Here is a 17,951-nt window from a genome sequence, read left to right on the forward strand (position 1 = left end):
GCTACTGTTATACATACTTGTCAAAATTTCTTACCCGTATATCTTTGGTATACTGGTCCGTCGCCCGGGCAAGCCCGCCTTGAGCTGCTCGGATGTATGCGTCCCATGAATTAAAGGCATTAAATGCCTCTTCGGAGAAGATGTTGTTCCGAAGCACGGCCCTCCGGCGCCGGTGATTCATGGCGCTCTCTACTTTGGAGTTCGTGGCCGATAGCATATCCGCATCCTCTGTCGGAAAAGGTACTGGCCCCGTGTCCGCCTCCGCTCTCGAAGCCGGTTCTGGAACCCGGCTGGTGGAGGCATGATTGGCGGGATCCCCGGATATAGTCCGGCTGCTCCTCTTCCTGCCAGGACACGAAGGGCGCCATTATACTTCAAATACAATAATCACAGGACAAGTTTTTGCTTTACCTCTGCAGCGGTGTGTCGACCCTCACCGCCTTCTTCTTGAGCCTGCCCGATCCGGACGCCCATGGTCGACGAGTCCCTAGGGGCTCGGCCCAGCGCTCCGACCGTCGTCTCTGCAAACAGCACAACGCCTCAAGGGTAAGGAATGACACCTGAGGGGAGTCCGCTTCGAAGGATAGGGTTTTTAGTTTGGCTTACACGTGACACAGGGAGCAGTCCGGGATAGTCGGCAATAATGGCCACTGAGGCACCATCACAGCTCGTTGATACGTCTCCAACGTATCTACTTTTCCAAACACTTTTGCCCTTGTTTTGGACTCTAACTTGCATGATTTGAATGAAACTAACACGGACTGACGCTGTTTTCAGGAGAACTACCATGATGTTGTTTTATGTGTAGAAAAGAAAAGTTCTCGGAATGACCTGCAAATCCACGGAGGGACTTTTCAGAAGTAATAAGAATTTTTGGCGAAAGAATCAGGGCCAGGGGGCCTAGGGCCTGTCCACGAGACAGGGGGGCGCGCCCGCCCTAGGGAGCACCCTCTATCTCGTGGGCCCCCTGGACCTCCTCCGACCTCAACTCCAACTCCATATATACCATCTCGCGGAGAAAAAAAATCAGAGAGAAAGTTTAATCGCGTTTTACGACACGGAGCCGCCGCCAAGCCCTAATCTCTCTCGGGAGGGCTGATCTGGAGTCCGTTCGGGGCTCCGGAGAGGGGGATTCGTCGCCGTCGTCATCATCAACCATCCTCCATCACCAATTTCATGAGGCTCACCGCCGTGCGTGAGTAATTCCATTGTAGGCTTGCTGGACGGTGATGGGTTGGATGAGATTTACCATGTAATGAAGTTAGTTTTGTTAGGGTTTGATCCCTAGTATCCACTATGTTCTGAGATTGATGTTGCTATGACTTTGCTATGCTTAATGCTTGTCACTAGGGCCCGAGTGCCATGATTTCAGATCTGAACCTATTATGTTTTCATCAATATATGTGTGTTCTTGATCCTATCTTGCAAGTCTATAGTCACCTATTATGTGTTATGATCCGACAACCCCGAAGTGACAATAATCGGGATACTTCTCGGTGATGACCGTAGTTTGAGGAGTTCATGTATTCACTATGTGTTAATGCTTTGGTCCGGTTCTCTATTAAAAGGATGCCTTATTATCCCTTAGTTTCCACTAGGACCCCGCTACCACGGGAGGGTAGGACAAAAGATGTCATGCAAGTTCTTTTCCATAAGCACGTATGACTATTTACGGAATACATGCCTACATTACATTGATGAATTGGAGCTAGTTCTATATCACCCTATGGTATAACTATTGCATGAGGAATCGCATCTGGCATAATTATCCATCACTGATCCATTGCCTACGAGCTTTTCATATATTGTTCTTCTCTTATTTACTTTTTCATTGCTACTGTTACAACTACTACAAAAACCCCAAAACATTTACCATTACTGTTGCTACTGTTACCATTACTATCATACCACTTTTGCTACTAAATACTTTGCTGCAGATACTAAGTTATCCAGGTGTGGTTGAATTGACAACTCAACTACTAATACTCAAGAATATTCTTTGGCTCCCCTTGTGTCGAATCAATAAATTTGGGTTGAATACTCTACCCTTGAAAGCTGTTGCGACCCCCTATACTTGTGGGTTATCAAGACTAATTTCTGGCGCCGTTGCCGGGGAGCATAACTCTATTCTCTGAGTCACTTGGGATTTATATCTGTTGATCACTATGAAGAACTTGAAAGACTCTAAGACCAAGATTTTGCCCTCAACTACGAGGGGAGCTAAGGAACTGCCATCTACCTCTGCACTAGATTCTCCTTCCGTTATTAGTAGGCTTGCGACACCAAAACCTGCTACTGCTATGAATTCTGATATGTCGCATGTTATTGATGATACCACTTCTGCTATGCATGATGAAACTACTTCTGTGCGTGATACTACTTTGCCATTAGGTGAATTTCTAGATGAACAACTTGCTAGAGTTAGGGGGAATGAAAATATTGAAGATGCTATTGATGATAGTGATGATGAACGTTCCCCCAATGATTATGTTTTGCCTGTTGTTCCTAAGGGTTATGTTATGAATGAAAAAGCTGCTATGGAAATTCTTGCTTGCAATGATAGATCTGATCTTAAGAAATTATTAGCTAAATGGAAGCAGCAGTCTCTAAATGCTAGAATGAAACCCGATCCTACTTTTGCTACTTCACCTATATGTGTTACTAATAAGGATTATGAATTCTCTGTTGATCCTGATATTATTACTTTAGTTGAATCTGATCCTTTTTATGGCCTTGAATCTGAAATTGTTGTGGCACATCTTACCAAGTTGAATGATATAGCCACCCCATTTACTCATGATGAGAAGTCTCGCCATTTATATATCCTTAAGATATTTCCGTTCTCATTAAAGGGTGATGCTAAGACTTGGTATAATTCTCTTGCTCCTGGTTGTGTGCGTAGTCCCCAGGATATGATTTATTACTTCTCCGCTAAATATTTCCCTGCTCATAAGAAACAAGCTGCCTTGCGGGAAATATATAATTTTGGGCAAATCAAAGAAGAGAGTCTCCCACAAGCTTGGGGGAGGCTTCTCCGGTTGCTTTATGCTTTGCCTGATCATCATCTTAAGAAAAATGAAATACTTGATATCTTTTATAATGGACTAACCGATGCTTCCAAGGACCACTTGGATAGTTGTGCTGGTTGTGTTTTCAGGGAAAGAATAGTCGACGAAGCTGAAATAATATTGAATAATATGTTTACTAATGAAAATAATTGGACTCTTCCCGAGCCAGTTCCTGAAGTAATTCCTGAACCAATTGAGCCAACTCCTGAGCCTATTCCTAAACCCACTCCGAAGAAGAGAGGTGTTTTATTTCTCAGTCGTGAAGATATGCAAGAGGCAAAGAAATCAATGAAAGAAAAAGGTATTAAAGCTGAAGATGTTAAGAATTTACCTCCTATTCAAGAAATACATGGTCTTAATTTACCGCGTGAAGAACCACATTGTCTTGATAACCCGACACAGGTAGTGAAGGTAAATTCTCTCTATAGATATGACAAAGTTGAAATACCCTCTACTAAATTTCATATCCCATGCTTAGATGAATTTGATGACTTTATGGCTAGGCAAGAAAGTTTTAATGGTTATGTTGGTAGAGAGTTAAAGAATAATGCTTTCGAGACAGGACGCGTAGGTGATAATCTGGCTAGAGTTAAAGATGAACTTCACCGCGTTAGCAAATATGCTTCTATGGTTGCTACTCAAGCCAAGCAAGTACTCAAAGCTCAAAATGATGTGCTTGATGAATTGAATAATAGAAATGACTTTGCCGTTAGAGTGGCTACTAGAACTGGTAGAATGACTCAGGAACCTTTGTATCCTGAAGGCCACCCTAAAAGAATTGAACAAGATTCTCAGAATAATAATCTAGATGTTCCTAGTTCTTCTAAGAAGAAGAAAAAGAAGAATGATAGGACTGTGCAAACTTCTAGTGAACCTAATGTAGAAATACTTGAGAATCCCAATGATACATCTATATCTGATGCTGAAACACAATCCGGAGATGAACATGAACCTAGTGATAATGTTAATGATAATGTTCATGTTGATGCTCAACCTAGTAATAACAATGATGTAGAGATTGAACCTGCAGTTGATCTTGATAACCCACAATCAAAGCATCAACGTTATGATAAGAGAGATTTTGTTGCTAGGAAGCACGGTAAAGAAAGAGAACCATGGGTTCAGAAACCCATGCCCTTTCCTCCTAAATCATCCAAGTCAAGGGATGATGAGGATTTTGAGCGCTTTGCTGAAATGATTAGACCTATTTTCTTATGTATGCGCTTAACTGATATGCTTAAAGTAAATCCTTATGCTAAGTATATGAAGGATATCATTACAAATAAAAGAAAGATACCGGAAGCTGAAATTTCCACCATGCTTGCTAATTACACTTTTAAGGGTGGAATACCAAAGAAACTTGGAGATCCGGGTGTCCCAACTATACCATGCTCCATTAAAAGAAATTATGTTTGAACTGCTTTATGTGATCTTGGAGCCAGTGTTAGTGTTATGCCTCTCTCTTTATATCATAGACTTGAATTGAATAAGTTGACACCTACTGAAATATCTTTGCAAATGGCTGATAAATCAACTGCTATACCTGTCGGTATTTGTGAGGATGTGCCTGTTGTGGTTGCAAATGTCACTATCTTAACGGACTTTGTTATTCTTGATATTCCCGAGGACGATAGTATGTCTATTATCCTTGGTAGACCTTTTCTTAATACTGCAGGGGCTGTTATTGATTGCAACAAAGGCAATATCACTTTTCATGTGAATGGCAGTGAGCATACGGTACACTTTCTGAGGAAACAATCTCAAGTTCATAGCATCAATTCTATTGAAAAAGTTCCAACTACCATTTTTGGAGGTTTAGAATTCCCTCTCTCTACTGTCAAGAAAAAGTATGATATTCTTATTGTTGGGGATTTTCATATCCCCGTTGAGGTAACTTAGTATTATTCGAAATTTCTTCGGTTCCGTGTTATTCAGAATGAGTTTGTTAACAAGACTTGATCAACCTTGTTAGAGGATTCAGTTTGATGATCACGAGATGGATGAAACTAGAAGGCCCAACCTTCTGTACCCTCTTTTTACTTTCTATTATTTAGAATAAATAAAGCAAAAATAGTATTATCTGTCTGTTTTCTGATTTATCCGTGCAATAAAAAATAGTCTGAAAATAAAAGTGCTCCAAATGCCCTGCAAATTTAGTATGATTTTTTCTGGAATATTTGAGGATTTTAGGCACTGAAAACACTGCAGGAGGGCCAAGCACCAGGCCACGAGAGAGGAGGGCGCGCCCCCCCTGTAGGGCGCGCCCCCTGTCTCGTGGGCCCCTGGTGGCTCCCCTCCACTTATGCCAGCACCCACACACTCCATCTTCTACCCAAAAAAATCCCCATCCAGCTCAAGCCCGAGTTCTAGCTCGTTTTGCTGCGATTTTCGATCTCCTTGTTCAAAGCTCCATTCACAAAACTGCTTTGGGAGATTGTTGCTTGGTATGTGACTCCTCCATTGATCCAATTAGTTTTTGTTCTAGTGCTTTATTCATTGCAAATCCTTGCTGTCTTGGTGACCCTGTTCTTGAGCTTGCATGTTAAATTTTTGAGGTCCCAAGCAATTCTAATGCATGATATGGGCTCTAGGCACTTATAGGAGTAGTTGCTATCAATCTTGTTTAGTTTTATGCACTTTTATTTTGAAGTTACTAAAATTTCAGAAATTTTCAGAAAAAGAAATATGCTTAGGAGAATGTACCAAGGTGGTTCCTCGGCGAAGAAAGGGCCAAGGATTGCTATACGTGAGAAATACGTTGAATTGCCGAGGAATTCATATGTACGGGCTTGTGAGTGGCCATCCGATGATTTTATGATCGAAGCAGGCTTCAAGGAGGAATTTGACGCGTATGTGCGTAATGCTGAGCTGGAGGACTTATTACAAGATAAGTGTCCTCAGTACTCTCAATTGACTGATTCCTTTGTGCGGAGGTTTAAATATAACTGTACGTGTAATTCTCCTAGTGTCCTATTTGATATTTATGATACATCTTACACCATGGACTTAGCGGATTTTACAACAGCTTGCAAACTCCCGCAGTGGGGTAATATTAATGATCCTCCCAAATCTGAATTTAGAGATTTCCTTGCGTATATTACTGTGGGAGAATCTAAGGACATAGCACAAGCTACCATAGGGAGCATTCATTTTCCTGCCATACATTACTTAGCTCTCTTTATTGCTAGAAGCATTAACGGTAAGGACAAGGTATGGCATGTGTGCCCCTGATCTTTGTGTCCTCAAGAGTGCTGTATCAGGTTATAAAGGTTATAACTTGGGGGCAATAGTTGCACGTAGGTTGCAGAATAATAGTAGAAAGGGAAATTTCTTTGGAGGAATTTATGCAACCCGTGTGGCTAATTTTCTTGGTATAGCCCCGCGAGAAGGAGATATGACAATGCCTCCTGTATATCTGGATAAAGAAGCTATGTTTAGTCATCAATTTCTTGAGAGGAATGTACAATTCCTCCATTATCGACTAATCTATGACAGATGCAACGTCGTCCCTGTTACTCTTCCTGCTCCCTACTTTTTTGATTATCAGGCAAAAGGAAGATTTGTTGTCACCAGAGAGGAAGCAGCTGAATACGAGAGGGGAGTGGAGGCAGCTCGCCAACATGCTGCAGCTCAGGAGGCGGCTGCCGCTGCATCTCAGTACAACCCCGGTTTCACTTATGGATATCAGCCAGGCGGTCCTTGGTATTAAACCAACTTAGGCCAAAAGCCTAAGCTTGGGGGAGTACGTATTTCTCATCGACTTTACATTCATGTTCACACACTAGTCGTCGGTGCTCATACTCTTTCATTGTATTATCCATGCTAGTTTAAATTCCTTTTTCTAGCTTTCTTCTTGTGTGTTTGATAAACCTTGAGAAAAATCAAAAAAAATAGTTAGTTTAATTTCCATGCTTGTAGTAGAAACTAAAATGAAAACCCAAAAAGATTTCTCGTTCTTCTTTTACTTGTTGGGAGCTTTCCCGTGTAAATAGTTTTATTTTCTTTTCTTTCCTTTGGGGGTCGAGAAGATCATATTGAAAATTCTTAGTGGCTCTTATATGCATGATTGTTTATTTATATTTAGAGCCCATATTACTTGTCTTCTCTTTTGAGTTGAATGCTTGCAGATTCGAGCTTAGTCCAATGCACGTACACTCTTATTATTATACACATCGTTCGGTCGTGCGAGTGAAAGGCAATAATGACGATATATGATGGACTTATTGGGATGAGAAAAGCTGGTATGAACTTGACCTCTCTTGTTTTCGTAAATATGATGAGTTCATCGTTCCTGAGTCAGCTATTATGAAGTGAACATATTTGCAATGACATTTAGAGATTATAGTTACTTGTGCCATGCTTGATTAGCTATGAGTTATAATGGTTTACCTTGCGTGCCAACATGCTATTAAAATGATTATGATGTGGTATGATGGGATGGTATCGTCATTTAAAGGAATTAAGGACAGTATAAACGCACCGAAAGCAAGCCCTCACAACGATTTGGTTTCCGGTCGTTCGTTTTCGTGATCTGGACATTTTTGGCCGTCAGATCTACTGTGTAAAGCAATCTCTCCCGCAACTAGCCTAGCTGTCCTATGTCCTGCTGCTCCAAGGGCCGAAAGGAAGGCCCGTGGTTAACTGGGCCGTCGGCAGTCCATTCTGGAGGCCTGTAGTTGATCCACTCGGTCACTAATCCTTCGGAAAAAAGTGATCAACACACAGAACCTGGTCGCTTTAATAGAAAGAAGAAGGGGATCCGGCGATGCGCGAGAGGTGAGAAGCCGATGCGGACGGTCGCTGCAACAAAAAGAGGCAGGGATGGATCAATCGATAATGGCTGTGCACTGGTCGCCTCCTTCTGTTCGTCGCCCCTCCCAACCGCAGCATCATCGAGGACCCCCCAACTTCTGCTCTTCCTAATCGTCCTCCCCACCGTATCTTTTCTTTGGGAGCCCGTGCTATGATCAAATCGATCTATAAAAACCAAGTACTGTATGATCTAACCCATCCTCTACTGCTACTAGGTAAGCCCAGTTCGTCAGCCACTACTGCCTATGATCGAGCCGTGGATTTCTGGACACACTATAATCCAACATCTGTTTTCAAGACAGCAGATGAGTATGTACCACAATGAATTCAGTTGTGATTCACCTCCTCCGCTGCACCAACGAAATAACTATGGAGGATTGGTGGCGGGGTTGTTGACCTGCTCCACACCATTCAACTTTTATGAGGGTAAGTAACTCAGTATCCTTTTATATCCTACTGTATATAAGCTCATATAAATAATACTCTGCACAGAAGGTTGATGCTCGCCCATATATTTTGTAAGGCGGATTTGTGTCATGTACAGTGGGATGGACTAATCTTGATTTCTTCCATCAATTTTAGTACTATAGTAGAAAAATAGTCCTGATGCACATTGTGGGCAGTGATGGACAACTGATATAGTTGACTTTCGTAACATTTGCTTCTTGCATGTTCTACATACTCATCTAATTTTGTGAGATTTGAGCCAGTAGATAAAATATATCTTGCCTACAGATGCTTCGTTATTTGAGACCTCGAGCGATGGCGCCCCATCCTATACCTTGATCTTGAGAGGCATGTGGCAGTGTCCACCATTACACGCTATTGTGCCCAAAGGCGGCACCACTGAACCGGCTTCCCGGGCGACATTGACGGCCTCCCTCCGCGCCTTCAGTTTCCATCTCTTGGAGGAGGTCAGCATCCGCGGATTCGGTAAGACCTGATTGGAATCCCGCATAATTCTAGAATTGTTTTTGGGTGATTTCCTTTTTGGAGATTTGTTTAAGTGATTCTTTGTATTCTAGGAGTGTTATCGTTGAAACTTTCCCACTATGTTGTGGAATGATGTTAAACTGAAGTAATGTTGGCTCTTCTGAACGTGTGATGGTGCTCTTGTGGCAGCTCGTCGGCAGGCCTGTTGAATCGGCATCCCCTGGCGCACTACCGTATAAGACATCCGGCTACGCTTTTATTTTTCTGGTCAATTCTCAATTTCTATCATTGCATATAACTGAATCTAAATAATAAATCATGCGTTGATCCCATATATAGTATGTAATTTATAATTGTTAATTAGTTTAGTTTTATTTGAGATTTTTCTATGTTCCGTATATGATTACTCTGTTGAAATTTGCAATTATTAATACAATCAAAATAGAGCAAGAACTTGTGCCGCTGTTCGGCTTATAGGTCTTCACCCGACGAATGATGATGGTGCTATGTGTGTATTAATTTTAGTTGTGATTTTGCAGGTGCATGGTGCTGGCATGTCGGGCTCTCATTTGCCTTCTAAATAGCGAAAGGATCCTACAGAAGGTTTGTACACTGTTGTCCCTTAATTTTTTTTTGCTTCTTGGAGGTGAGCAGAGTGAAGGCATCCCATTTTCAAGATTCAGAAGACTCGCGTTATTCAATTTATCGTCATGCAACTGCTTTCGGTTTATATCTCTTCTTGGAAGCAAAGATGCCTATAAGCACCCGCCTTCTTTTGTAGATATCCTCAATTAACGCAATTAATAGAGCAGGCTAGGAGGCTTTGCTTGGAGCGCCCAACTTTGATTATAAAGGTGCGCATATTTCACTTATAGCATATATGATCAAGCAATAACATATTGCTATTGGGCAATAGACATCCTTGCTCAGTGACAACTGATGCATAAGCACCGATATTATTGTTCTATCTCTGTAGGAGTAAGTAGCTGCTATCCCCTCCCCCTCCCCCCAGGAAAGGATTCTTTTATAAGAAATAGATATCTTGTTGTGCAGTGGCAGTTCCAATATCCACTCGCCTTTCTGATTTATCCCCTTGAAATTTCTTATCTGATGCATTGAGCCATGGACAATGTTGAAATTGATCTGATAGTTACTGAAATATGTTTACTCGTGAAATTGTTAGAGAGCAACAACTTGAAAGTTTCATGCCTCATTTCTCCAACCCGTGTACTCATTCCAACTTTACATTCAAGAGAACAACCTGATATTTTTTTGTGGTTATCTAGCTCTATTTACTACTAAGGACATCTTGTGCTCTATTTAATCAATACTCTATCCGTAAAGAAATATAAGACCTAAACACTCTTATATTTCTTAACGGAGGGAGTACATTGTTGTGCATGTTGTCATATCAAGCAAAAAATATTTCTGAACTTTGATTTTGTTGTATGAGATTTCCCTGATTACTGACTAATATAAGGTTATGTTTTTGCAAGTACAATATGTTTCATGTGGCCTTATATTCGTGAAAATTCCTATCATTTTCTTGAACAAATAGATGGGCGCGGCAACGCGCGCCATCAATGATCTAGTTGAGTGACTCGACTTGGCACATGTTCACGCATATAGTTGAATCAAATCAACATAGCCTTCACGATATTTATGTTCATGGTGGATTATATCCTACTCATGCTTGTACACGGTGTGAATTAATTTTAATGCATGCTTACAACTATTGTCGCTCTCTCAGTTGGTCGCTTCCCAGTCTTTTGCTAGCCTTCACCTGTACTAAGCGGGAATACTGCTTGTGCATCCAAACTCCTTAAACCCCAAAGTTGTTCCATATGAGTCCACTACACCTTCCTATATGCGGTATCTACCTGCCATTCCAAGTAAATTTGTATGTGCCAAACTCCAAACCTTCAAATGAAATTCTATTTTGTATGCTCGACCAGCTCATGTAACAACTAGGTTGCCTATATCTTCCATGCTAGGTGTGTTATTATCAGAGGAGTGGACTCTGCTCCTCATTCACGAGAAAGGGCCGGTAACCGGGATGCCCAGTCCCGATCCAAAAAGATCAAAGCAAATCAAAATAATTGAACAAAACTCCCCCAGGGTTGTTGTATGTTGGAGGCACTCGTTGTTTCGAGCAAGCCATGGATTGATGCTTGTTGGTGGTTGGGGGAGTATAAACCTTTACCATTCTATTTGGGAACTGCCTAAAATGCATTTAGTGTGGAAGATATAGCCATCTCATAGGTGTTGCGTTGACAGCAAAAGTATGCCGCTCAAAATGTTATTCAATCTCTATTTTAAAATCGAGCTCTGGCACCTCTACAAATCCCTTCTTCCCTCTGCGAAGGGCCTATCTATTTAATTTTATGTTGAGTCATCACCCTTCTTATTAAAAGCACCCGCTGGAGAGCACACTGTCATTTGCATTCATTATTATCGATTTATATTGTGTATGACTTGACTGGATCTCTTTTACCATGAGTTACAATGTTTAGTCAGTCCTTGATCTTTAAAGGTGCTCTGCATTTATGTTTTGCGGTCTCAGAAAGGGCTAGCGTGATACCATTTTGTTATATCATGTTATGATTATTTTGAGAAAGTGTTGTCATCCAAGTTTTATTATTATGACTCGCTAGCTGATTATGCTATTGATGTGAGTAATTGTGAGACCTATGTGTTATTGTGAGTATGGTTAGTTCATAATATTTGCTGAAACTTGAATGCTGGCTTTTCATGTTTACAATAACAAGAGCAACAGAGTTTGTAAAAGTTTTTCTTTATCACTTTCAGTTTATCAACTGAATTACTTGAGGACAAGCAAGGGTTTAAGCTTGGGGGAGTTGATACGTCTCCAATGTATCTACTTTTCCAAACACTTTTGCCCTTGTTTTGGACACTAACTTGCATGATTTGAATGAAACTAACCCGGACTGACGTTGTTTTCAGGAGAACTACCATGATGTTGTTTTATGTGTAGAAAAGAAAAGTTCTCGGAATGACCTGCAAATCCACGGAGGGACTTTTCAGAATTAATAAGAATTTTTGGCGAAAGAATCAAGGCTAGGGGGCCCAGGGCCTGTCCACGAAAAAGGGGGGCGCACCCCCCCTAGGGCGCACCCTCTATCTCATGGGCCCCCTGGACCTCCTCCGACCTCAACTCCAACTCCATATATACCGTCTCGCGGAGAAAAAAATCAGAGAGAAAGTTTCATCGCGTTTTACGACACGGAGCCGCCGCCAAGCTCTAATCTCTCTCGGGAGGGCTGGTCTGGAGTCCGTTCGGGGCCCGGGAGAGGGGGATTCGTCGCCGTCGTCATCATCAACCATCCTCCATCACCAATTTCATGATGCTCACTGCCGTGCGTGAGTAATTCTATCATAGGCTTGCTGGACGGTGATGGGTTGGATGAGATTTACCATGTAATCAAGTTAGTTTTGTTAGGGTTTGATCCCTAGTATCCACTATGTTCTGAGATTGATGTTGCTATGACTTTGCTATGGTTAATGCTTGTCACTAGGGCTCGAGTGCCATGATTTCAGATCTGAACCTATTATGTTTTCATCAATATGTTGGGTTTCGTAGTAATTTCAAAAATTTTCCTACGCGCACACAGGATCATGTGATGCATAGCAACGAGAGGAGAGTGTTGTCTACGTACCCAACGCAGACTGACTGCGGAAGCGATGACACGACGTAGAGGAAGTAGTCGTACGTCTTCACGATCCAACCGATCAAGCACCGAAACTACGACACCTCCGAGTTCGAGCACACGTTCAGCTCGATGACGATCCCCGAACTCCGATCCAGCAAAGTGTCGGGGAAGAGTTTCGTCAGCACGACGGCGTGGTGACGATCTGGATGAACTACAGCAGCAGGGCTTCGCCTAAACTCCGCTACAGTATTATCGAGGAATATGGTGGCAGGGGGCACCGCACACGGCTAAGGAATCGATCACGAGGATCAACTTGTGTCAACTTGTGTGTTTAGAGGTGCCCCTGCCTCCGTATATAAAGGAGCCAAGGGTGGAGGGTGCGCCGGCCAAGAGGGAGAGGCGCAGGAGGAGTCCTACTCCTACCGGGAGTAGGACTCCCCCCCCAATCCTATTCCAACTAGGATTCCCAAGGGGGAAAGAGGGAGAAGGGTGGCCGGCCACCTCTCCTAGTCCTAATAGGACTAGGGGAAGGGGGGAGGCGCGCAGCCCTGGTGGGCAGCCCTTTCACCTTTCCACTAAGGCCCATGAAGGCCCATATGGTTCCCGGGGGGTTCCGGTAACCTCCCGGTAACCCGGTAAAATCCCGATTTCACCCGGAACACTTCCGATGTCCAAACATAGACTTCCAATATATCAATCTTTATGTCTCGACCATTTCGAGACTCCTCGTCATGTCCGTGATCACATCCGGGACTCCGAACAACCTTCGGTACATCAAAATGCATAAACTCATAATATAACTGTCATCGTAACCTTAAGCGTGCGGACCCTACGGGTTCGAGAACAATGTAGACATGACCGAGACACATCTCTGGTCAATAACCAATAGCGGGACCTGGATGCCCATATTGGCTCCTACATATTCTACGAAGATCTTTATCGGTCAGACTGCATAACAACATACGTTGTTCCCTTTGTCATCGGTATGTTACTTGCCCGAGATTCGATCGTCGGTATCCAATACCTAGTTCAATCTTGTTACTGGCAAGTCTCTTTACTCGTTCCGTAATACATCATCTCACAACTAACATATTAGTTGTAATGCTTGCAAGGCTTATGTGATGTGTATTACCGAGAGGGCCCAGAGATACCTCTCCGACAATCGGAGTGACAAATCCTAATCTCGAAATACGCCAACCCAACATCGACCATTGGAGACACCTGTAGTACTCCTTTATAATCACCCAGTTACGTTGTGACGTTTGGTAGTACCCAAAGTGTTCCTCCGGTAAACGGGAGTTGCATAATCTCATAGTCATAGGAACATGTATAAGTCATGAAGAAAGCAATAGCAACATACTAAACGATCGGGTGCTAAGCTAATGGAATGGGTCATGTCAATCAGATCATTCTACTAATGATGTGACCTCGTTAATCAAATAACAACTCATTGTTCATGGTTAGGAAACATAACCATCTTTGATTAACGAGCTAGTCAAGTAGAGGCATACTAGTGACACTTTGTTTGTCTATGTATTCACACATGTATCATGTTTCCGGTTAATACAATTCTAGCATGAATAATAAACATTTATCATGAAATAAGGAAATAAATAATAACTTTATTATTGCCTCTAGGGCATATTTCCTTCACAATATATGTGTGTTCTTGATCCTATCTTGCAAGTCTATAGTCACCTATTATGTGTTATGATCCGACAACCCCGAAGTGACAATAATCGGGATACTTCTCGGTGATGACCGTAGTTTGAGGAATTCATGTATTCACTATGTGTTAATGCTTTGGTCCGGTTCTCTATTAAGAGAAGGCCTTAATATCCCTTAGTTTCCACTAGGACCTCGCTGCCACGGGAGGGTAGGACAAAAGATGTCATGCAAGTTCTTTTCCATAAGCACGTATGACTATTTACGGAATACATGCCTACATTACATTGATGAATTGGAGCTAGTTCTATATCACCCTATGTTATAACTATTGCATGAGGAATCGCATCTGGCATAATTATCCATCACTGATCCATTGCCTACGAGCTTTTCATATATTGTTCTTCTCTTATTTACTTTTTCGTTGCTACTATTACAACTACTACAAAAACCCCAAAACATTTACCATTACTGTTGCTACTGTTACCATTACTATCATACCACTTTTGCTACTAAATACTTTGCTGCAGATACTAAGTTATCCAGGTGTGGTTGAATTGACAACTCAACTACTAATACTCAAGAATATTCTTTGGCTCCCCTTGTGTCGAATCAATAAATTTGGGTTGAATACTCTACCCTCGAAAGCTGTTGCGATCCCCTATACTTGTGGGTTATCAAGACTAATTTCTGGCGCCGTTGCCGGGGAGCATAGCTCTATTCTCTGAGTCACTTGGGATTTATATCTATTGATCACTATGAAGAACTTGAAAGACGCTAAGACCAAGATTTTGCCCTCAACTACGAGGGGAGCTAAGGAACTGCCATCTAGCTCTGCACTAGATTCTCCTTCCGTTATTAGTAGGCTTGCGACACCTAAACCTGCTACTGCTATGAATTCTGATATGTCGCATGCATTGATGATACCACTTCTGCTATGCATGATGAAACTACTTCTTTGCGTGATACTACTTTGCCATTAGGTGAATTTCTAGATGAACAACTTGCTAGAGTTAGGGGGAATGAAAATATTGAAGATGCTATTGATGATAGTGATGATGAACGTTCCCCCAATGATTATGTTTTGCTTGTTGTTCCTAAGGGTTATGTTATGAATGAAAAAGCTGCTATGGAAATTCTTGCTTGCAATGATAGATCTGATCTTAAGAAATTATTAGCTAAATGGAAGCAGCAGTCTCTAAATGCTAGAATGAAACCCGATCCTACTTTTGCTACTTCACCTATCTGTGTTACTGATAAGGATTATGAATTCTCTGTTGATCCTGATATTATTACTTTAGTTGAACCTGATCCTTTTTATGGCCTTGAATCTGAAACTGTTGTGGCACATCTTACCAAGTTGAATGATATAGCCACCCCATTTACTCATGATGAGAAGTCTCGCTATTTATATATCCTTAAGATATTTCCGTTCTCATTAAAGGGTGCTGCTAAGACTTGGTATAATTCTCTTGCTCCTGGTTGTGTGCGTAGTCCCCAGGATATGATTTATTACTTCTCCGCTAAATATTTCCCTGCTCATAAGAAACAAGCTGCCTTGCGGGAAATATATAATTTTGGGCAAATCAAAGAAGAGAGTCTCCCACAAGCTTGGGGGGAGGCTTCTCCGGTTGCTTTATGCTTTGCCTGATCATCATCTTAAGAAAAATGAAATACTTGATATCTTTTATAATGGACTAACCGATGCTTCCAAGGACCACTTGGATAGTTGTGCTGGTTGTGTTTTCAGGGAAAGAACAGTCGACGAAGCTGAAATAATATTGAATAATATGTTTACTAATGAAAATAATTGGACTCTTCCCGAGCCAGTTCGTGAAGTAATTCCTGAACCAATTGAGCCAACTCCTGAGCCTATTCCTAAACCCACTCCGAAGAAGAGAGGTGTTTTATTTCTCAGTCGTGAAGATATGCAAGAGGCAAAGAAATCAATGAAAGAAAAAGGTATTAAAGCTGAAGATGTTAAGAATTTACCTCCTATTGAAGAAATACATGGTCTTAATTTACCGTGTGAAGAACCACATTGTCTTGATAACCCGACACAGGTAGTGAAGGTAAATTCTCTCTATAGATATGACAAAGTTGAAATACCCTCTACTAAATTTCATAGCCCATGCTTAGATGAATTTGATGACTTTATGGCTAGGCAAGAAAGTTTTAATGGTTATGTTGGTAGAGAGTTAAAGAATAATGCTTTCGAGACAGGACGCATAGGTGATAATCTGGCTAGAGTTAAAGATGAACTTCACCGCGTTAGCAAATATGCTTCTATGGTTTCTACTCAAGCCAAGCAAGTAATCAAAGCTCAAAATGATGTGCTTGATGAATTGAATAATAGAAATGACTTTGCCGTTAGAGTGGCTACTAGAACTGGTAGAATGACTCAGGAACCTTTGTATCCTGAAGGCCACCCTAAAAGAATTGAACAAGATTCTCAGGATAATAATCTAGATGTTCCTAGTTCTTCTAAGAAGAAGAAAAAGAAGAATGATAGGACTGTGCAAACTTCTAGTGAACCTAATGCAGAAATACTTGAGAATCCCAATGATACTTCTATCTCTAATGCTGAAACACAATCCGGAGATGAACATGAACCTAGTGATAATGTTCATGTTGATGCTCAACCTAGTAATAACAATGATGTAGTGATTGAACCTGCAGTTGATCTTGATAACCCACAATCAATGAATCAATGCTATGATAAGAGAGATTTTGTTGCTAGGAAGCACGGTAAAGAAAGAGAACAATGGGTTCAGAAACCCATGCCCTTTCCTCCTAAATCATCCAAGTCAAAGGATGATGAGGATTTTGAGCGCTTTGCTGAAATGATTAGACCTATTTTCTTACGTATGTGCTTAACTGATATGCTTAAAGTAAATCCTTATGCTAAGTATATGAAGGATATCATTACAAATAAAAGAAAGACACCGGAAGCTGAAATTTCCACCATGCTTGCTAATTACACTTTTAAGGGTGGAATACCAAAGAAACTTGGAGATCCGGGTGTCCCAACTATACCATGCTCCATTAAAAGAAATTATGTTAGAACTGCTTTATGTGATCTTGGAGCCGGTGTTAGTGTTATGCCTCTCTCTTTATATCGTAGACTTGAATTGAATAAGTTGACACCTACTGAAATATCTTTGCAAATGGCTGATAAATCAACTGCTATACCTGTCGGTATTTGTGAGGATGTGCCTGTTGTGGTTGCAAATGTCACTATCTTAACGGACTTGGTTATTCTTGATATTCCCGAGGACGATAGTATGTCTATTATCCTTGGTAGACCTTTTCTTAATACTGCAGGGGCTGTTACTGATTGCAACAAAGGCAATGTCACTTTTCATGTTAATGGCAATGAGCATACAGTACACTTTCCGAGGAAACAATCTCAAGTTCATAGCATCAATTCTACTGAAAAAGTTCCAACTACCATTTTTGGAGGTTTTGAATTCCCTCTCCATACTGTCAAGAAAAAGTATGATATTCTTATTGTTGGGGATTTTCATATCCCCGTTGAGGTAACTTAGTGTTATTCGAAATTTCTCCGGTTCCGCGTTATTCGGAATGAGTTTGTTAACAAGACTTGATCAACCTTGTTAGTGGATTCAGTTTGATGATCACGAGATGGATGAAACTAGAAGGCACAACCTTCTGTACCCTCTTTTTACTTTCTATTATTTAGAATAAGTAAAGCAAAAATAGTATTATCTGTCTGTTTTTTGATTTATCCGTGCAATAAAAAATAGTCCGAAAATAAAAGTGCTCCAAATGCCCTGCAAAT

This window comes from Triticum aestivum, chromosome 2B (assembly GCF_018294505.1).
Source record: "Triticum aestivum cultivar Chinese Spring chromosome 2B, IWGSC CS RefSeq v2.1, whole genome shotgun sequence".
NCBI classification, from domain to species: Eukaryota; Viridiplantae; Streptophyta; class Magnoliopsida; order Poales; family Poaceae; genus Triticum; species Triticum aestivum.